Genomic DNA, 22,465 nt, shown 5'->3' with positions numbered 1-22,465 from the left:
TGGACACCAGTCATGCGTGTGGTGCACATGCATGTATTTATCACACACACAAAATAAATCAAATTTTAAAATAATAAAGGTACAAGTTTCCTATTCCATACTTTTCTTTATCATAAAATTTTAAAATTTGTTCATTTTGTGTTTAAAGATTACCTTCATATAGACATGTAATTCTGAAAAATAAGTTCTCCATTCCCAGAGTGGCCCAATGAGCCACACTAAGTAATGGGTCCAAGAATTACAGTTGGTCTTCTCCACCCCAGGCTTGCCCCGGAGTTTGAAGATATATATTTGAATGCCTCAAATTTACCTTTTACATTGTAGGATAAATCCTGGTGAGGATTTAAGAGAGAGAGAGAGAGAGAGAGAGAGAGAGAGAGAGAGAGAGAGAGAGACTGAAACAAGAGCCTATCTTGGTCTTCTTGGGTTCCCATACAAAAGAGTCCACACCAGGGATTTAAACAGCAGAGGTCTGTTTTCCCACAGCCCTGAGGACCAACAAGGTGACCAAGGCACCCCGTGTGGTGAGTTCTGAGTTTGCAAACAGCCAGACACCTTATCAGATGAGTTCACAAGACTGTCCCCCAGTGTGTATAGGCAGAGTAACAGACAAGCACACGGGCACACAGACAGACAGACAGACAGACACACAGACAGACAGACAGACACACAGACAGACAGACAGTCCTTTAAAGGGAACGGATCTCATCCTGATTACCTCGCCCCCCAGAGAACTACAGTGCTAACACACACTTAGGACAGGAGCACTCAGTCCTACCAGGCAGTGATTTTTACATGAAAACCAGTGTTCCACATAGCCTCACTGTATCAGTCTGGAAATTCTTCAACGCATCCTCTCAGGCAGCACGACACAGGAAAGACTGAATGTCCATCCACCCTGGGTTAAAAGCACCTCATGTTCTGCCCAAGAGCAGAGCGGGTCGCAGACTGTATCAGACAAAGCTGGACAGTGTTCACCTGGTTCCCACGGGGACGGGGAGATTACAACTGGGAATTCAACCCAATCCTTTTACTTTGGTGGTTTTTCATCTTTGCCGCCCCCCCCCCCCAATGACTCGGATACTTTTCTTGATGTTGTTATAAAATACCCAATGAGGAGCAGCGGCAGGAAGGAGGTGTTTCTTTTGACTGGCGGGGGGGGGGGGGGGTTCCAGGCAGCAGGCAATGCAGTCCATCACAGCGGGAAGCCACACTGTATGGTGGGGCGGGCTGTGGAAGCTGAAGAGCCGGAGTCATGTGCCTTCTCCCTTTTCCCTTTTTATCCACCCTGGGCCACCCACATTCAGCATGGATCTTCGTTTCTCGGTTAAGCCACTCTGGAAACATCCTCAAAACAGGCCCAAATCTGTGCTCTTAGGTAATTCCAAATCCAGTCATATTGACAAAATTAACCATCAAACCTCTCTAATTCTAGCTAACTCGGATTCTTTTTTTAAAAAGGTGAGTTTCATGTAACAGTGAATAAAACCCAAAACGTTTTATTCAGATGTGTCTAAATGGAGACAAGCACATTCCTGAGCAAACTCCTGGGCCACACTGCCACTCTCAAGTCGCCAAGGATCTCATCATCGACCTAGTCATTCAGTTCTTCTTCAGACAAAGGAACTGGGATCTGGTTGTCTGTGTAGTCACTGTGCCCACACAGCGGACGCTTGCTCCATTCCCACCAGCAGGGCCCTAGGTTGTGTTTGCTTCTTGTGCACAAATATTCCTGGGTAAACAGGGCATGCATGGCACATTTGCCTCAGGAATGTGAGGCCATTCATTCTATAGTCTATATCGACACTACAGACAGATGTTGCTTATCCATGTTGACGAGAAAAACTCATTGGCTCAACCGTCTACTCCCTAAATATCCACTACAGTGGCCTATCAGTTACTGTGACAAAATGCTTGTCAAAAAAGCAATGTAAGGAAAGACCTTGGCGGATGCGTGTGGCAGGCAAAGTAGCTTTCAATGGGGCAGCAGGAGAGCAGGGAAGCTGTTGGCATATGTCCTGGGTCAGGATGCTGGCCCCCTGCCTGCCTGCTTCTTCCTATTCCATCCAGGGCCCGGCCCTTGAGGTGTTCCAGGATATCCAGGCGAGGTCTGGCTTCAGTCAGCCTTCTCTGGAAACACCCTCACAAACATGCCCTGAAGTTCCTCTCCATGAGAATTCTAAAGCAGGTCAAGTTGATATGAAGATTAACCACCACAAGTGGCATGCTTTGAACTCTTTCTTCTTCTCTCTTGTGTCTCTAACTAAGGGTTTTAGTTCTGTGGTTACCACAAGGTTTACATAAAGCATCGTATGTTGATAGCAGGCTAGCTTAGACCTGAGGTGAACTTTGTAAACATGCTCCTCCTATATCCCCACTCCTCCCTTAATTTGCTTTGGGGTTTGTTGTTGTTTGGGTTTGGGTTGGGTTGGATTAGATTGGGTTTTTGAGTCAGGGTCTCATGTAGCCCAGGTTGCCACCAAATTATTTGGCTAAGGGTGACCTTGAATTCCTGATCCCCCAGCCTCCACGTCTCTGAGACTGTTTGGATTGTGTCTGCATCAAGCCCAACTTGGAGCTTTGCTTTGTGTGTGTGTCTCTCTCTCTCTGTGTGTGTGTGTGTGTGTGTGTGTGTGTGTGTGTTAGTCTCTCTCTGTAACCTAACCCAGCCTCAAACTTGTAACCCTTCAGCCTAAGGCTAGAGCACAGGTGTGCCATCTCAACTGCTACCTAATTACACACTGTGCATCTTTTATCACCCTTAGCCACTGTGGCTATGATTGTTTTAAGTTGTTTTGTCTTTGTCTTTTATTTTCTTTCTTTTGCCATACTGGGGATTGAACTTAGAAACTGTGGAACATGCTAGACAGTCACTGCAACATTAAGCTCCATCCCCACCCCTTTTTTCACTTAAAAAAATTTTTGAAAGAGATCTAATCAAGTTGCCCATGTATGCAGACACCCCCTCCCACCTCACACCCCCTACCCCTGCCTACATAAGACCCAGCCTCAACCAACAATAAAACACACTCTGTCATCAGACAGGCCTTCGACTTTCAATCCCCCTGCCTCAGCATCCAGGCAGCTGCGACTAGAGGCCCATGCCAGCGCGTCTTCCTAGTGCTATAGTGTGACTGTACTGTTCGTCTACTGACTTCTATGTTCAGGCTTTCCCATTGCCACCTCGAAACCTTTCCAGGTTTCCAGCTCACAGTGGATAATGTGTAGTCTGCTTCCGATGCCCTTCCTGAGGGATCGTTTACATCACAGTACCGTGTGTGGAAGTCTTTGAACTGGAATCAGCAGCCTAAATTCGCCACACTGGTGAGCCGTACCTTTAATTTGCTGTTATAAGTTTAAACCTGTAACAATTTCACTGGATGGAGTAAAAAAAGAAATTCACAGTATTATCTATATATTGTATCTGTGTGTGTGTGTGTACACATATATATGATAATCTTAGTTTTTACATAAATACAAATAACCCCATGTTCATGCATGGCTTCGTGTGGTGACCTGTGTGCTTATATCTCTCTGTGTGTAAGCATGTGTGAGTACAGAAAGTTACAAGTGAAAAAAAGCATTTGTTCTGGGACACTAATGTTTAATTACTGCAGATGGAATGAGGAGCATCGAGTTTTTATTGTTTCATTATTTACAATAGTCACTACTCTTGTAAGTAAAACTAAAAGAGCATAGACAGCATAGTAATCTCATTTTATTGTGATGACAAAATAAATAACCAAAGCACACTAACATTATCAAGAAAAGAGGGTTTGTTAGCTCACAGCTCCAGAAATCTGAGATACACATACCCTTCCTGACATGGTTCTAGTGAAGACACATGGACGATGAAAAAAAAAGTATCTCATCTAAAGTAGGGTGCCAGAGACACAGGAGTCCCACCATCCCGTGAGGACAAGCCCCCCATTACCTAAGTCCCCCCACTAAGCCCCATCTCCTACAGGCCCTGCAGCCTCTCTGATGCCATACCCCCCAACACACGAATCCTCCGGCGACAGACTCAAACAGTTACAAACCACAGCACATAGCAGATCAACGTGGTGCTTAGTCTACCAGAGTTTTGACATAGTTTGGTGCTAGTAATCTAAATTGTTTGTTTGGATCTTTTGTCTTCTGTGTATTGACTAATTCTTGCCCTCTTTAATTCTTTTTGCAAGAATGTGTAGATATGACCCTAAATAGTTTAGAGTTACCTAATTTAAATAGCAGCTACCAACTTTTTTGGCTTTTGTTTTTTTGTAATTTTGAGACAGGGTCTCATCATGAAGGCCATGCTGGCCTGGAACTCATAGAGATCCACCTGCTAAGCCAGCTGGCTATGCATAGTGAGTAACACCTTGCCTCGGAAACAAAACAAACCAGAAAAGATTTGCAGCCTAGAGAGAGGCTCAGAGGTTAGGAGCACTTGCTGTCGATATCTTGTTTACACTCTAGCAAATAAAGCTTGCCTGAGGATCAGAGGGAGGAGCTAGCCACTAGTCAACCATAGAGGTCTGGAGGTCAGTTCCCGGCATCCATGCTGGGTGGCTAGAAGCCACTTACTCCAGCTTCAGGGGACCCAGTGCTGGGAAGTTATGCCTGTCCTCCGCCCGTTCCCTCATTGAGAGTGAACTCCTCCACAAGTGAGCCCGTTCCCGGGATGGAAAGCTTTTGCTCATCACACCTCCTCCAGCTTCAGAGATGCTGACGGGAGCCTTGATTCATCCCTGCACAGACAGCAGAAACCTGGAGCATTTGTGTAATCAGGAAAGGGCTCTGCTGACTTCCAGTCCCTGTCATGCTTTGTACTCTTTCCCAGGAAAATGTGAGAATATTCACAAGCAAGCAAATCTGGACATTCCTAAGTCCTTGCCATATGAGGTTCATATTTTCCTTTCCCCTACAAATGGGAGCTGTCAAAAACAAATTAAGTAATTATATGGTGTTGCCACAGCTGTGTGTATCCGTCATTGCACGACAGGACTGTGGCTGGGGGGGGTGACTGTCTCCTGCCTTGGTTGCAAAGTGTTTATTTTGGAAGGTGTGTTGTCAGGGCACACTCAACTGTTGCCATAAAAACAGAAAGTAAATGAAAGTGATATTGACAACATGGCACAGCTTTGCAGGTTGTGTGTATGTATGTGTGCATGCATGCAAGCATATATGCGTGCAAAAATGTGAGTATGTGTGTGATTATGTTTGTCTGTGTGTCACACATGCGTTTATATGCATATGTGTGTATTATGTGTGCATATGTTATGTGTAAAGTAGATGTTATACATAATAATGCTGCTTAATAATTTTTCTGATTACTAGAAAGACCCTACAAACAAAGAACCAAAATGTTTGCCAACTGTCAAATAACTCAATAAATAGAATATCCTTAGAACCGTGGGGTTTACCAGCCATGATATTTTTAGAAATTAGCAATCTCTATTGGAAAATTTGGTATAAATAAAAGCTGTTCTTTCAAGGAATAGCATCTTTGAGAACCAATAATCCTACAATGTATGCTTTGGTTTTGATGATGATCTTGCCTGATATATGTAGAAAAATATTAAAAAGTTAAAAGGATTGATTTCTCTGTCCTGCATCCAAAGTATGTAGTGCCTTCAGTAATAGGGTCTGAGCATGGAGATATGGTAGGGTCTGGGCACACAGATGTGGTAGGGTCTGAGCAAACTCATGGTAGCTGTGGCTAGCTGAGCAGTATCTGTACATGATCAAGGCAGAAAAACATCCCAAGCAGAGATGGGCTGATAATCTCCAAGTCCCACCACTTACCGAGACCCCCCCTTCCTTGGGGTTGCTATTGGCAACTGAGAGATTCCTGAGATGGAAAAGCATTCTCTTTAGAGGACCTTTGGCCACTGGTAGGTTTCCCATGGTCTATGATGGCCCCACATCCATGAATGGAAAGGCAGCACTAACCAGACTTAGTGGGTTATTTTAAAAATTAAAAAGGCCATGTGTGGTGGTGGTGCGTGCCTTTAATCCCAGTATTTATTCTGGGTGCTCACAACCACCTGTACCTACAGCTCCAGGGGATTCAACACCTTCCTCTGGTGTCCGTGGGCACTCCATGCAGACACTGTATGTACATCCACGCAGGCGGGCATTCGTACGCATAAGATTAAAACAAATATTTTTAAAGGAAAGAAAAGACAAAGGAAGCACCACAAGGCCAATAGAAATGCTAACAAAGAAGGGGGGCACGCTAAAACGCGAATTCCCAGGAGATAGCGAAGCAGCCGTACATACGCCTGTGACAACCTGGATGGAGACAGAGTAAATGAAAAACCCCTGGTGCAGAAGAGCTGCTCTTCAGCCACAGCCCTGTTTCCAAAGGGGAAGCATGGGGGAGCGAGTGGGATGAGGTGGGACAGGGTGGGCTCTGTGTCTGCAAAGTCAGCAAGAGAGCCGGTGCGGGAGGACACTGGAGGTGCTCAGCTGTGGGAGCCCATGAGTCAAGAAGGGAGAACCCATCCCGTTCCCAAGCACAACCACATCAAAGGCTCAAGGATTAGCCAAAAAAATGTTCAACCCAACCCCTGCACAATCGATCTTGAACCTTGAGAATCTAATCAAGTTGATGGGATAAACACCCAAGCCAGATTTTTGTGGACGAGGGATGGAATGGTCAAATGACTGTTTCTACAATGTTTAGGCTGCACCCTCAACACTCTCCGGCAGTAATAAGGTAATTCTAGAACTCTGTGAATAACTTAATGGAAAATCATGACTTGCAAAAACCCAAATCATAGTCCCAGACTATTTTGTCTCTAGAAGTCTGTGTTTTTTGGGATGTTTGAGGGGGTGTGAGTCCTCTATCCACTTAGCATGGGGTTCAGTAATCCACGGTAGGTGTGGTGCTCCCTCTACTGGCCAAGCAACTCAGTGTCCTCGGGACATAGCTTTTCCCTAATGACCAAAATGTGGAAGACCGTATGCGCTTTTGTTCATTTGTTGTTGTGGTGGTGGTGATGGTGGTTGTTCATTACTTTCAGATTTGGGGGAAGTTTCTGGGGAAGCCTATTGTTTTATTTTGTCTTTGAGACAGAGTCTCACTCTGTAGTCTTGGATAGCCTGAACTTGTTATGTAGACGAGCTGGTCTTGAACCCACAAACAGTCTCTCCAATGATCCAGAATGTGTGTTCTCTCTTCCAATTGTCCAATTCCACCGATTTACACAAACAAAAGACATTCAGTGGGACAATGGATAGGTATTTCCTAAGCATACTCAGTGTTTCAGGCCACATTACAGATGCTATGGGAACAGAAGGCCACTGCAACCCACTATCCCTGAAAAGAAAGACGCTAATGCGGTTGGTGAGTGCCAGTTTGTTTTCTTTATAACTCCGTGAGTATGTACACTCCCACAATACTGGTGTTGAGCTCTTCCCTAAGGACTAACTCTCACTGCATCAGCTAGCTGCCAAGGGGAAGCACAATCAATAGTCCACTCAGTCACAAAGACCATGAACCAGCACTGTGAAGCCAGTACGGCAAGACACCCCCAGGGTGCAATGGTGTCACTAATGCCTCAGGGGTAACTGCCAGCTGTCTCATTAGACGTGAAACACACGCGCTCGACGAGAGGGAGCCCACATCTGGTACTGCAGACCCAGCTAAGTGCCTATGGGCGGAGAAGTCACAGGCACTAGAGGTGGAGAACCTGCTAACGACATTTTTCTAAATCCATACAGCTTCTAACTGTACCCTGAGTGTATATCCTTATACTCAAGTTACGTCTTTCCTCTCAGGCCTCATCAGAGAGGCTTCTTGTCTGCATCAGACAGACCCCGACACAGAGTCCACAACTGTCAAAATGCTAAGACTTAGTGAGCTTTGGGTGCCCAGCCCCAGTTGGGGAAGGTACAGAGAGGCTTAGAGAGCACTAAAGAAGAGAGGGAGGGAAGACTGTAAGAGTCAGAGGACCAGGAAGCCCGCTGGCAGACAGTTTCCTCTAGACATGGCAGGCATGCTGTGCCCTTCAAATCACAACAATATGGTCATCTAAACAAGACCTGGACAGTGGCCATGAACTGTGTGGGAGGAGTTTCATAGGGCCCTGCCCCTGGGGAGGAGCTAAAGACAATCCATGACTGCTGAACAAGGAACAGACCCGGATGGTTTATCCAGGCCCCAGTGCTAAGCTCTAAACTTATGTACATGCAAGCAACACTAAATGGACTCAATATAATTACAGACGAGGTCACAAATTCAAGAGGGGATGATGTAAATACAGTACTCAAGTATGACCTCTCACAATAGAATTAATAATTTAAATTTTAAAGATTCAAATTCCATGAATTCTTCCCTAACTAACTGGGGCCATGGGTGTCATGTGAGCTTTGACCTTCCCAAACATCCTGCCGTTAAAGCTGCGCTGCGTTCCCAACCTAGAGACAGTAGGCCTGTTACTGCCTTGAGTGTTCAAATATTTAAATATTTCACTCCCGTGGGACTCTGCACATATACCTGTTTTCCCTTCAAATGAAGTGATTTGACATAACTACATAATAAATCCAAAATTTTTCCCCATTTTCCTTTCTTAAGCCAGGCATGATGTTGTGTGCGTACAAATCCCTGCACCTGGAAGAGTGAGGCTGGAGGGTGACAAGCTTGAGATCAGCCTAGGCTACAGAATAATTTTCACACAGTGCTCCTTAAAAAAAATACTATGTTGAGTAACTGTCAGCAAAGCCTCATGTACTATGCAAGTAAGGTTGGTTATTAATCTAAAATAGATTCTCTCGTGCTAATGAATTAAGCTTTGTATAATACCCACAGCGGGCGCTAAGATAGTAACTCCATACAGTAAACAGAGCAAGGGCTGGGGAGTGACTCAGTTGCTGGAGTTCTTACGGTGTGAGCCTGGAGAGCTGAGTTCTGACTGAGTATCCACAAGAAGCTGAGTACAGCTAACTGGGAGGTGGAGACAGCCGGGTGCCTGGGCCCAGGTGGCCAGCTGTTCTGGTTGAATCCATTCACTCCAGATTCAGTGAGCAAGTTCGTCTCAGACATAAAGGTGGAGGAAAACACCTGCCACCAACCACAGCCTCCACACACATACATTCCACACATAAGAAAACCCACACGAATGTGCACATACGTTACACACATCCAAAGAAACAACAGCAAGAGAATTTAAATGGTCTACCAAAAAAACACAAAAGAAGACAATAAAGGAGAAACAAAGGAACAAAAGGCATAAAATGTAAAACTAAAATGGCAAGTATAAACCCTGCCTCACCTATTTTTTTATGTATGAAGAAATAGATAACACACATGTCCCTATAAATATAAAGAAATAGACAATACGCTTATGTGTCTGGAAGCATGTCTTTTGTAGGCCAGGCTGGCCTCAGACTAGTTATGTAGCTGAGGATAACCCTGAACTCCTGACTCTCCGGTCTCTACACCCCATATGCTGGGATGACAGGCAGAACCCATTAGCAGCTCTTGAGCATGGATTGTATTCATTTATTTGTTGCTTTGTTTGTTTTGTTTTGAGATGGAATCTCATGTAGCCCAGGTTAGCTTCCATGAAGCTGAGATGAACCTTGAATGGTTTGATCCTCCTAAGTGCTAGGGTTGCCATGTGAGCCATCACACCTGGGCTGAGTGCAGAGTTTAATTCTCTGTCCTCAAGAGAGGGAAGCAGAGGAAGACAGATTCATAATAAACCATGGCCTGGGGGGTGGACAGAGAAGTCTAACGGGACAGGTGGGAATCACAGGTCACGGAAGGCTTTCTTTCCCAGCATCATCAGGACATGCTAAATCAACTGGGGTGGGGGAGGCCCTCCAAACGCCCCTCCAGCAAAGGGCCTATCTTTGCTGTCACGCAAACTTTGCCATCTTGAATAGTTATGTCATGTTCTAGTGGCCATTGGGCACATCACTGCAAAACCCAGCTCCCTGGACTGCTCCCAGCATGCATCATTCCCACATCAGGCTAACCCAGGATGGCAACTCCCAAAGGAGTCTCCTCAGCTACCCACAAGAGGCAGAAGTCCTCATCAGAGGTGATTACGGCCACAGGTCAGTCTCGTGGTTCCTCCTATTAATAGCCTGGCCTATCACAAGAGCCAGGAGAGACCACAACACTTGGAGCGTTTTGGAAAACCCCAGCTGGCTAAGTGTCAGTGTGCATCAGGCCAGCCCTCCGTGTGGCGTCTAACCACATTGCCCTCTCCTGGAATCCAGCCCTTTGGCTGACACTCTTCTGTGGAGACAGAGTGTCCCTCTCGTGGCTCACAAGCACCACTTAGGCTGTGCTTTTGTTCTGCCTCAGCACTAGAAGCCCAGGTCTTTCAGCCTTGTAATCCATTCCCGTCTTCTCTTGGCAACACTCTCTTCCCCCATTTGTTTGTCCAGTTGGCTCCCTCCAAAATCATTTCAAACTTTTTGAATTTCTCTTCCCCCTCTATCTCACTTCCTTTTTTTCTTTTTCATTTATTTTTTATTTTTTTTACTTTTTTGACCTCAGATAAAAACAAGTAGATGAACTACACTGTGTGTCTCATGGCTGTCATCGGGTTCCATGTATGACCCTTATGGATCATGGCTTTTTATTTCTACTTTATTTTATTTATCATTTGTTTGTAATGCAATGAATCCAACAACCAAGGACTGCAATGAATCCAACTGCCGAGGACCACAACAAGATCCAACAACAGTCCACTTGGTGACCCTGGTCATCCCACACTGCTGAGGTAACCCCACGAGGAAACCTGGGTGTCAAGCCTTCCTTCCTTCCTTCCTGCCTTCCTTCCTTCCTTCCTTCCTTCCTTTCTTCCTGCCTTCCTTCCTTCCTTCCTGCCTTCCTTCCTTCCTTCCTGCCTTCCTTCCTTCCTTCCTGCCTTCCTTCCTTCCTTCCTGCCTTCCTTCCTTCCTTTCTTCCTGCCTTCCTTCCTTCCTTCCTTCCTTCCTTCCTTCCTTCCTTTCTTCCTGCCTTCCTTCCTTCCTTCCTTCCTTCCTTCCTTCCGCCTTCTTCATCTTCCTTCTCTGGCACAGCTCCATCCTACCAAAGCACTCTCTGCCACCTCAGCCTTATCATCTTGTACCTTTATGAGACAGCATGCATGGTACAACGTGTGCATTTATTTCTTCTTCCATTTATAGGGCTGCTTTTGCTTCTTATTTTAAAAATAAGCTCAAACTTAAAGAAAAGGTTTTCCCTCCTTTTATACATGTGATATATGTGGTTCAGTGAGGATGGAGAGAGTTCAGCTCATGTGTGCACATACTCACCATTTAAGCTATGCTGACTGGCCAAGGAGCTCTTGGAATCCGTCTGTCTCTGACCTCAAGGCTGGGTTCCAGGTACATCCAACCATTCTGGGATTTCCAAGTCTGTGCTGGGGATTCAAGTCAAGTCCTCAAGCTTGCAGACAAAGTACTCTTACCCGCTGGCCACTTCACCAGCCCAGAAAGGCTTCAGTAGGACTGCAGATATAGAGCTCAGTTGGCAGACTGCTCATCTTGCGTGCACAGAGTGCTGGGTTCAATTCCTGGCAGAATATAAGGATAAAAATAGCAATAAGATAAACATGAAGTATCTGCATGGTGGCACTTGGGAGGTGGAGTCACCAGCTGTGGGACTTTGTTGCAGTCTGTGGAGCTATAACAACTCATTCACTGTTATGTTCTTAATACCACGCTTGGCTAGACGGGGCATGCAAGGACTCTCGAGAGGAAGGCACCTCCCAGCAATGCACCTGTGGATGCCATGTTCAAGATTCACACCCTCCTCTCAGAGTCACACACATTACTGTGCCATCTTCCCCTCAGAAGCTAAGCAGGTGCCCACGAGTTATCAACGCCACTACTGGCTGCTTTTGCTGCCACAGGCCTGGAAGATGGTACTACCATCTTCATTTTTCCAAGGAGTTTAGGAGAGATCCAGAATCTTCGAAGACTTGGATTTAGTTATAAGACTGTCATAAGACCAAGAGAACTGGTACCACACCCACATAGGAATCCCAGCATGGCTGAGCATGCCTGTGACCCAGCATGGCTGTGCATGCATGCCTGTGACCCAGCATGGCTGTGCATGCCTGTGACCCAGCATGGCTGTGCATGCATGCCTGTGACCCAGCATGGCTGTGCATGCATGCCTGTGACCCAGCATGGCTGAGCATGCCTGTGACCCAGCATGGCTGTGCATGCCTGTGACCCAGCATGGCTTAGCATGCCTGTGACCCAGCATGGCTGTGCATGCCTGTGACCCAGCATGGCTGTGCATGCCTGTGACCCAGAATGACTGAGCATGCCTGCCTGTGACCCAGCGCTGAGGGTAGAGACAGACAGACTGCAGAAGCTAGTGTCAGTGTGCCACACACTGAGAAAGGCCGTCTATAGAAGAGAGTCCTTTTTGAGCCCACAGTTTCAGAAACCTCATTCCACCGCAATGTTGAGGCAGAAGGCAGAAGAGAACACAAGTGCCAGCCAGCATGGTAGACAGAGGGGAGAGAGAGCAAGAAGGAGAGGAAAGTGGGGAGGAAGGGAGATGGGTGTCCATGGTAGCTCATCTTCTCCTTTTAGCCACCAGGCACCTGGTCTCTGCTGCGATGCTGCCTTCTGAGTTGCCCTCCCACTGAGGTGTTTTTTCAGTGCCAGGGAATTGAACCCAGAGCCTTGAGCACATGGGGACAGGGCATCAACACTGAGTCATAGTCTGAAATTCAGTACTACATTTATTATTATTATTATTATTATTATTATTATTATTATTATTATTATTATTATTCGAGACAGAGTTTCTCTGTGTAGCTTTGTAGACCAGGCTGGCCTCGAACTCACAGAGATCTACCTGCCTCTGCCTCTGCCTCCAGAGTGCTGGGATTAAAGGCATGCACCACCGCCTCCAGGCTCCGTACTATATTTTTAAACCTAGTAGTTTTCATTGAAACCCTTTCCAAATTTTTGTTTGTTTGAGACAAGGTCTCATGTATCCCAGACTAGCTTCAAATTCATTGTGTAGCTCTATAAGACCCAGAATTTCTGATCCTCCTGCCTCTACCTCCTGAGTCTTTGAATTACAGGTGTGTGCCACCAAACCTGGCCTGTGCAATGCTGGGGGACTCACGCATGTCAGGCCAGCACCCTGCCAATGACACTACAGCCCATCATCTCCCAGTGTTTTTATTACAAAACTTTTCCATGGTAGGCGCAGCATGATTGTCTCCACATTTTCTAAAGTATATAGAATCTTATCTGAGCTCTTGCTAAAGTGAGACGGAATGTGTTATTTCAACTGCCTGCACAAAGCAAATTCAATACCATTGCATGCTGGGAGACAGTCTGACCTTCCTGTTCTTTATCCATGTGATTGTGGTGGAAGCAGACATGACATTACGGCGCAAACAAAACAAAGATGAGCTTGCAAAATACACGGTTCAAATAACCCTGGCACTGCAGACCAGAGAGCTCCCTTTTCAAGACCCCAAATAATCCTGGCACTGTAGACCAGAGAGCTCCCTTTCAAAGACCCCAAATAATCCTGGCAGTGTAGACCAGAGAGCTCCCTTTTCAAGACCCCAAATCTCATAAAACCATAATCATGTGTGGTGGGGAGATACTAAAAACACATCTCCCCACTAAGCCTTCCAGACTTAGTTACACCCCAGCTAAATCAGGTGACTCCAACACATGATTCACATCACACACACACACACACACACACACACACACACACACACACACACACACACACACACGTTTACCAAAATAAGACTCCCAGAAGAGAGAGCAGCCTGCTCTCAAAATCCATTCAGAATTTGAAGCCAGGCTTTCTGTTTAGTTTGACTTAACTGCTGTGTCTCTTTCTTCAAAAATAAAAGTCCGTATGGACACACACAGTCTTCAATTCTAAGTCCCAGGGTTCAGACATACTATAAACACAATTTGTCTTAGTGGATGTAGGTCATGAGTCAAGCCTGTTTCTATGGTGATGTATACATTTTTTAACTATGGAAATTTTTGGTCATGCACAGAAATTGTCCAAGGAATAGTATAACCAACTATTAAGTACAAATCACCCAGACCTAAAAGCTGCTAGAGGCACCTCAGTAGCAGCATGCATGTGTGACACACATGAGGCCCAGAGCTGGACCCCCACCACAAACAGGAAGTTATCAGACATTATAAGTCATTTTAAATACAGCATCCTGCCTTGTCTTCCAGCAGTTAGCAGAAGCAATACCACTGCCACGATCGAATCTGTTGTCCAACCTGAACACACACCAGATTCCAACCTGAAACCTTCAGGGGATCCTTTGCTTGGAGTGGCATTCCTGTGACCCCTGGATGACAGAGTTGCTGTTGAAAATTCACACTGTGGTCACTAAATTAAAATCTCAGTATCAGATGAGATATCTCCCGTCTTACTCAGGGTTTCTATTACTGCAATACAACCCCATAGCCAGCGGCAACGTGGGAACGAGTGGGTTTATTTTATCGTACCTTGTAGCCCAGCATGCAGAGCCCACCATCCAGGGGAGCCAGGGCAGGAACTCTAGCAGGGCAGGAGCCTGCAGGCAGGAGCTGATGCAGAGGCCATGGAGGAGGGTGCTGCTCACTGGCTTGCTCAGCCTGCTTTCTTACAGTACCCAGGGCAGTGCTGCCCCTGGTGAGCTGGGCCCTCCAAAACCAATCACCAATTAAAAAGATGCACCACGGGTCAATCTGCGGGTGGGACATTTTTCTCAATTGAGGTTCCCCTTTCCAGATGACTCAAGCTTGCATCAATTTAACATAAAATTAGCCAGCACACAAGCCTATCAGTTATTGGTCAGGGAGGTTCCAGAGGCACCCAAAACAGTACAGGCTATTGCCATTACTCTTGGTGGACCACAATAACCAGATGGCAAGACCCTCTTGCTAAAGACACTACACACTTTGGTCACGGGGTATAGAGAAACGAGCTGGAGGTGACCTGAAACCTCCCGATCTGGGAGGTGCTATGCAGGCTTCTGGGAGATAAAAATAATAATAATAATAATCAATGGTCTTACCCATTGTCGAACCCTGGATGCTACAATGCCAACCTGCCAGGCAAGGTGTGCCCATGCTACAACCGTGGTGTAAAGGTTATGGAATTAACCAACAGCTTTCTACTTGGATCTGAGGCCTGCTCCACAGAAGGGAATTCGCATACAGCCCACAGCTCAGGAAGTCAATCCTGGTAGATGGATGATGCAGTTGTTTTGCTAAACATACAACTGCTTCCTAAATATTTACACTCCTGTCCACAGATCAGTGCTACTGTCAGCCTTGGCCAGAGAAGCTTGTCTCTGCTACAGGCCGGCAGTTACTGCAGGGTGCTAAGTAAGTCACTGAAGAGTGCTCAGCCTTACCCGGGGCATCTGTATGAACCCTCCTCCCTCCAGGACTCAAATAACATCCTGAAATGGGGGCAGACAGAATGTGAGGCCAGAGGATGGGGACGCAGTGAAATTCTGCACGTCGCATGGCCATTGCTCTCAGAACTCACTGCAGCTATAGTTAGCGGGTCAAGATCAAGTCCAATTTCTACATGCCACTGCCATATTAATGAATGAGAACACTCCAGTGGACAAGGTGTTGGTAACAAAACCAGTTCCTCTAAAACAAAGCAGTCAGTGCTTATAACCCTGCAGTCCAGTAGTCCTCCTCTTACTGTCCTTGAAAATTCATTTCCTTGAAAGGATAAAGTGAATAACAAGGATAACAAAGTGGAGGAAAGGTCTTTAACTATGGTAAGGAAAGGGTCGTTAACTGTGGTAACAATGTACCTTATCAAAAGGTCTTTAACTGTGGTAACAATGTACCTCATCAAATCATACCACTTGCAACGAATGACAATTCGGTAACAGTAAGGACATTCACCATGTTCTGCAAACATTACTGCCAGCCTTTTCCAGAACCTTTTCATATTCTCTAAAAAAGTTCACGGGGCTGGAGAGATGGCTCAGTGGTTAAGAGCACAGGCTGCTCTTGCAGAGGACCCGGGTTCAGTTCCAACACCTACACGGTGGCTCACAGCTGCCTGTAACTCAAGTTCCAGGACCTCCAGTGCCCTGTGGTGCACAGGCTTACATGCAGACAAAACATTCATATATACTAAAAAAGTAATTTGAAAACAAAAGCAACTCCACATTCTCCCTTTCTCTGGCCATCGATAACCCTTGTCCCACCTTCTGTGTTTCGGAACCTGCCTAGTTTAGGCCTCACGTGTAGCAGGGTGATACAGGGTTCATTCTTTTTGTCCAGCTTTCTTCAGTTAGCATGAGTGAAACTCAGGGACACAACACTGAGTACTTACCTAACAGCTTTGTCAGTTGACGTGGTTTGCTGCCACCTCATGGCTGCTGTAAGTAATGCTACTATGAACACATGCAAAGTCTTCTTTGGGGGTTCTGTCTTCTCCCTTTCTGGAGTATAGATCTAGGAATGGAATCACCAGTCCATGGGATCATTCCCTACTTAACTTTTTGAGGGACCATTCATTTTCTCTTTGAACTAAGGTATTTGATAACAGAAACTGGGCATGAATAATTGGTTTTCTCAGTGTTCACATGCTCCCACAGAGTAACAAACTGTGATCTGGCCACAGTGCAAGTCCACCCATCCCCACCTGACTTCTGTTCCTCACTTCATCAGGTCACATTGGCTGTTGGCTCATGTGTGACACATCAGGCACATGTCCTTTGCTTCAAATCTTCCCAAGACGCACACAGGGCGTACAGTGGACTTCTTTGGGTATACCCAATGTCACTGTAACCAGCCTGGAAGAAATGAAGATATCTAAAAGAGACACTTGTCTCTCAATCTGACTATCAGACTATTGAAAAAATGAATCCCAAAGAAGTGGAACTTTCCCCAGGAGTCTCATGCAGGGAGGAGAAAAGGCACCAACCGACAGGGAACTCATGTCCCAGAAAGAGATTTCACACAGTTTTAACAACTTGTCAGAACACCTTACAGACTGAAGTCCAGACACTGATGGGTCAGTGGTGGGCGGGACCACACCTTGACTGTTTGGATGTGCATGTCCTTGGCCCTCTATTTAAATGCTGATCTCACTGCAGGACCCCAAAGATGGACCGGGGGAAGGGCGGTTCATTGGATCTCTTTATCTTCCAGTGTGACCACATTTAATCAAGCTCCTTATCGTGATTTTACTATTAGTTTGACTCTTCATGTCCTACTGGGGCTGGGTGGCTAAACATGGCACAGGCTTTAACCCCCAACATCAATAACACCCTGACCACCCAACTTAAGGTAATTCTGAGAAAGCCTTGGGCCTTCCAGGTAACCCAGTCCTGGGTAGATAAGACTACAGGCAGAATGCAGAGCAAACTCAAGCCCCTCCCCACTGGGGTCCAAGGTAGTTTGCCTGCAGCCACACATGAACCAGCCTCACTTCCCTATCCCAGTGACCCTGTCACATAGTCTAAATTACTATGCCTCTCAGCACAGATCACATGTTCACTAAGCTTCCTCAGGATGCTAGACCCTTCCTCTCCAAAGGGCCTAAGAAAGAGGACATCGTGTGTCCTCTTTGTCTCTTGGGCCTGAGCCTTCCTCGCATGGCTCGGTGTGGCCACCTGAAGAGGACAGCCTGTCTCTCTCCCTCAAAACTCCAACAGAAACCACAACACCCCTCCACTCACAGTCCTGACTTCCTACTCTGCCTTTCTTACATTACAGACTAGGAATGCAGAGGCAGCCCGCAGTGCCCGTCACCTTCACACCCATGGGGAGTTGCACATTGATTGGTAGCTCAGTAAATATGTGCTGCCTCCCCCAGGCTCATCAATAGTCAACAGCTCAGCACACTGCCTTTGTCGTTTTTTCTGTTTTGCTATCTTACAGATCCTAACAACATTCCTCTTGAATTTCTTGCTCAACATCCAAAATTCTAAAGAACTGACTACCTAGGAGTTACCAATTTTCACATTAAATGGCCTCTGAGACTTCAGTGATCTTAAACAAATCAGTTAGGCATCACCAAAAAGGGGGCAGAATTGCAATGTCAGTCAACAATAGAACTTATACCTAGCAGGTGCAATGCCCTGTGCTCAATCCCGACATCACAAAAAGAAAAGAAAAAGAAAACAACTAAACCAGGAGTTACTTTAAGGGTATGATGCCTTTGCCAACCCAAGTTAGCACCCTGAGTTAGGGACAGTTGTTCAGTGTTAAGTGCAGCCACCTTATTAAAAAGATGCACAGAGGGTTCGCCAGTTAAGAGCTCTTGCTGTGCTTCCAGAGGATACAAGTTCAATTCCCCACACCCACATTAGGTGGCTCACAACTGTCTGTCATTCAAATTCTGGGGGATTTGGCACCCTCTTCTGGCCTCCAAGGGCAACTACACTCATTTGCACATATCCACACAGACACATACACATAATTAAAATAAATAAATCTTTTAAAACATATAGAAAAAGAGAGGAAGAAGAATTTTTCTTCAAGGATATGTTGTGCCAAAGTAAGCATGTGACATATTAGAGTGTCATGTCACGGTAGAGTGTCATGTTGTGCGTCCACTGTAATTTTGTTTTGCTTTGTTTTTGTTTTTCCAGACATGGTTTTTCTGTGTAGCTCTAGCTGTCCTGGAACTTGCTCTGGAGACCACTTGCCTCTGAGTGCTGGGATTGAAGGTGTACACCACCACACCCGGCTTTTCTTTCTTTGAAATAGGGTCTGCCATAGCCCAGGCTAGCCTCACACTTGCTCCATATCCATGATGACCTTGAACTCCTTATCCTCTGCCTCCACCCCAGATGCTGCTGGGGCCCCATCCTCATTGAAGCACTGTAGGAAAGATCACCGGATCCCTGTAGAGTGTGGCTTTGAATGCTTTTTTGTTGTTGTTGTTCAACTTTGTTTTTAAATATTTTTATTAATTCTTTGATTAATGTATTTTAATCATATTCACCACCTACTCCTCTCCCTGACTTCTCTCAAACCCTCCCCTTTTTCCCTCCCCAACCTTTTACTTTGAATAATCCATGGAGTCCGATTTGTGCTGCTCAGACATTGCTGTGTGGAGACATCCACTGGAGCAGAACTGACCTACTGGGGATCACACCCTAAAAAAAATGGACGTGTGTGTGTGTGTGTGTGTGTGTGTGTGTGTGTGTGTGTGCACCAAATGTCTGTACATCCTCAGCTGAGGGTGGGAACATGCAATTCCTTTCTCCCTCCATGCTGGAATGTTGACTGTCTTATCTTGTACGGATCCTAAACAGGCAACCACAGCTGCTGTAAGTTCCTGAGTGCAGAGCTCCTGTGACTTCCAGAGCACACTCTTCCACCCTGGTCTTCCCCAACACCTTTCCACTCTCTCTTCCATGATGATCCCTGATCCTGAGACTGTGAGGTGGTAACAGATGTCACATGTGTGGCTGAGCAGTCCACAAATGCCCACTGTCTGCATTTAACAAGTTATGGGTTTCTGTGACAATCAGCATCAACTGAACAAAGACACCCCGGTTAGGTCTGAGGGCAGAACTAATCTCTGAGTAGAAATACATTAATTTAGATGGCATCTTGACACTTTGTTCATTTACTAGAATCCCTGGGGCCTTTGAGCTCCCCGGCCATAGGGTGTTGGCCAGATTTACAATCCTGGACTTGTGTTTCCTCCTGTAGAGCAGACCTTCAATCCAGTCAGAGGACAGGCAGACAGGTGGTTGCCTGCATCACACTTGCACCCCTGCTACACCCGCAAGTGTGTCTTACCATGGAAATCGTCACTGCAGCTCACAGAGTCACAGTTGGGTGAAACTGTCGATGGCTTTTATCTCCCAGCAGCCTGCACAGCACCTTCTAGAGCTATGAAATACAGCCAGCAGGGAGAAGCTTCCTGCTCAGTGCCAACATGATCTCTCCATGTCCTGTGACCACTGTGCATGGTGTCTGTAGCACTGGGATCTTGCCACCAAGTTCTGGTGAGCAGCCAAGAGCAATGGCAGTAGACTACATTGTTAGTGTCCAGGCTACTTCTGACCAACTCCAGGGAAGGCACACAGCACACCTGGTACTGGGGCTTGTTGTTTGGTTTCCTAAGGTTTCTGGAATGACTGCTGATGGGCTTAGATTTTGGTTGTTTGTAGTTTTGTTTTTTTTTAATTTTACTGCCATCTAGTGGACGAAAAAAACAATCCTGAGAGCTGCTTTTTAAAAAAGAGTATTTTAAAGGTAAAACTTGTGCTTTATTTAAAAGTAAACTCTGTAAATACCACGTCCTCTTGCTTTGCTATGGATTAAGTAAAGTTTATAGTAAAGAAGCACTGCAAAATGTATGTTGTAGTCCACATCACCCTGAAAACAATATAGACAATAAGGTTTGGGTTTCCAGTAACCACTGATCGATTTGACCTCTCAAAGAGGCCCCGGCTGTTTCTCAGAACTTGGTCTAGTGTCTGTTCCTACTTCCCAGTGTGATCAGTTGGGAGGAGGAAGGAGAAGCTAGAAAGAGCCGTAAGGAAAGGAAACACAGAGAGGCAGAGATGCAAAAAGGAAGGGGCTGGAGGGGTGACACCCAGGGTAAAGTGAGCTAAGAATAAAGAAAAGTAAAGCGGGAAAGCTGGACCATGCCTGAAGCTAATACGGAAGTTTGAGAACGTTCCCCAAAGATTCATACCCTGGAAGACTGGTCCCCAGTGTGGCGGTGGTGAGCCCTTTGAGCAGTGGTGGCACACACCTTTAATCCCAGCACTCAGGAGGCAGAGGCAGGCGGATCTCTGTGAGTTCGAGACCAGCCTGATCTACAAGAGCTAGTTCCTGGACAGCCTCCAAAGCCACAGAGAAACCCTGTCTCGAAAAACCAAAAGAAAAAACCTCAAACACAGGTATATGACTCAAATACCAGTGATATTTACATATGGAGGTTAAGGTTACATATGGAGGAAACTTAGATCACATTCTAACTTCTCTTTATCAACGCCTTCACAATGATCATTTGCTACTCAAAAGAGCAAGGCCCTCACCTTGCTTAAAGAGCTCTACTCTCTTTTAAGGTAAACATTTAAATACCTTGTGAGGGTCAATCTGTAATCAGGGAAGGATTTACACAGAAAAACCGGATGTTTTTATTAAACTAAAGAAGAGGGAATACATTATTTAAAGAGCCACATGTGTGGATTAGAGGATGCAGGAGGGAGAAATAAATCAGCATATTTTATATGTTTAAAAAAAGAGGAGGGGCCTGGTGGGAGGCCGTGAGATGGGGGGGGGGCATCACCCTTGAAAGAGGTTAATGTAATTCTCAATTACAATAGCAAGTCATCAGTAAAAGAGAAAATCCGAGTCCTGAATCAACCTAACATCCTGGCCTTCTTACCACGTGATCGCCCCTGCAGTTGGCCAATGTCCTTTCTGATTCTCCGCATATGGCACAGCCTAGGGCTTCTGGTGAGGACGTCGATGCCCGCCTGGTTACAGACTGAGGCCACCGAAACATTGGGTAAAGAGCACTGTTTTATGTAACTCAGCTAAGGGTGTTTTATAAGCGACTTGGCCAAGGGTGTTTTTTATACATAGCAATCTATATAAATCAAGACCTGGGACCCCAGCTCTTAGGAGGTGGAAGCTCAAAGCAGGCTGGGGGACAGAGGAAGTTCCAGAACCAGCCTGGGCTGGTTCCAGAACAGCCCAACAGTTAACAACACTTGGTTCCCAGCATCTAGTCTCTGGGCATCGGCTGCCCTCTTCTGGTCTCCGCCAGCACTGCATGCACACTTTAGGCAGATGCAGGCAAAACACCAATATACACATAAAGACAAATATTTTTTACAATTTTAGTAAAATAAAATTAAGACTCCTAGAAAGCTATAAGGATGGAGAAATATAAGGAGCTTAGGGGCCTGTGGCTGTAGCTCAACAGCAGAGTGTTCCCTGATCCATAAAGTCTCAAGGGCCCTTTCCACAGGAAAGGGTTTCAGATCTCTGCAACCACACCTCCCATCCCACCCTGAGTCTCCCGTTCCCCTCACCCCCAGCTTACAGCTGCACCACGCATACACATCCCTGACACACAGCCTGGCCACTCCCTCCCTGCTGTTCACTCCCAGCCACCTTTCCCAGGATAACTGGTTTATCTTTATGCTTGCCCTTCCTGCTAAACATGGCCATTTTTATTTTTTCCTTCCTGTTCTGTCCACTAACAGAGTAAATCCTGGCACAGGCAGGGTAAGCACTTGGCAGGTATTTGTGAGACACGGGAACAAAAGTGACAAATGAGAGAATGCGGGGTCCACTCTGGAACTGAGCGTGTGCGCCTGTGAGGTTTGTCCTGCTTCACCACGAGCGGCACCCTTCTCATGGGCAGAGCCCATTTTCACTTGTAGATATTCCCTGACCTTTGACTCCTGCAGACACCATGTGGATACCTAGCAATCGTTGCTCTCTTCACTGAATCAGCACTTCTTCCGTTTGTCCCGGACAGAGACAGCACAGGAAG

General features: G+C 46.0%; 1 long non-coding RNA gene across 3 annotated transcripts in view; it reads right to left on the bottom strand.

Annotated features, from left to right (window-relative positions):
- LOC103161844 overlaps window positions 1–22,465 on the bottom strand; it is a 93,126-nt gene that overhangs the window by 56,422 nt on the left and 14,239 nt on the right. For all 3 annotated transcript variants that reach the window (XR_004769434.1, XR_004769432.1, XR_004769433.1), the window contains exon 3: window positions 11,263–11,522. This is a non-coding gene — a long non-coding RNA (uncharacterized LOC103161844). The remainder of the gene's footprint in view (window positions 1–11,262; window positions 11,523–22,465) is intronic.

This window comes from Cricetulus griseus, chromosome 3, assembly GCF_003668045.3.
Source record: "Cricetulus griseus strain 17A/GY chromosome 3, alternate assembly CriGri-PICRH-1.0, whole genome shotgun sequence".
Lineage (NCBI taxonomy): Eukaryota > Metazoa > Chordata > Mammalia > Rodentia > Cricetidae > Cricetulus > Cricetulus griseus.
The sequence above is the reverse complement of the archived record's forward strand: the minus strand, read 5'-3'. Positions and strand labels throughout refer to the sequence as shown.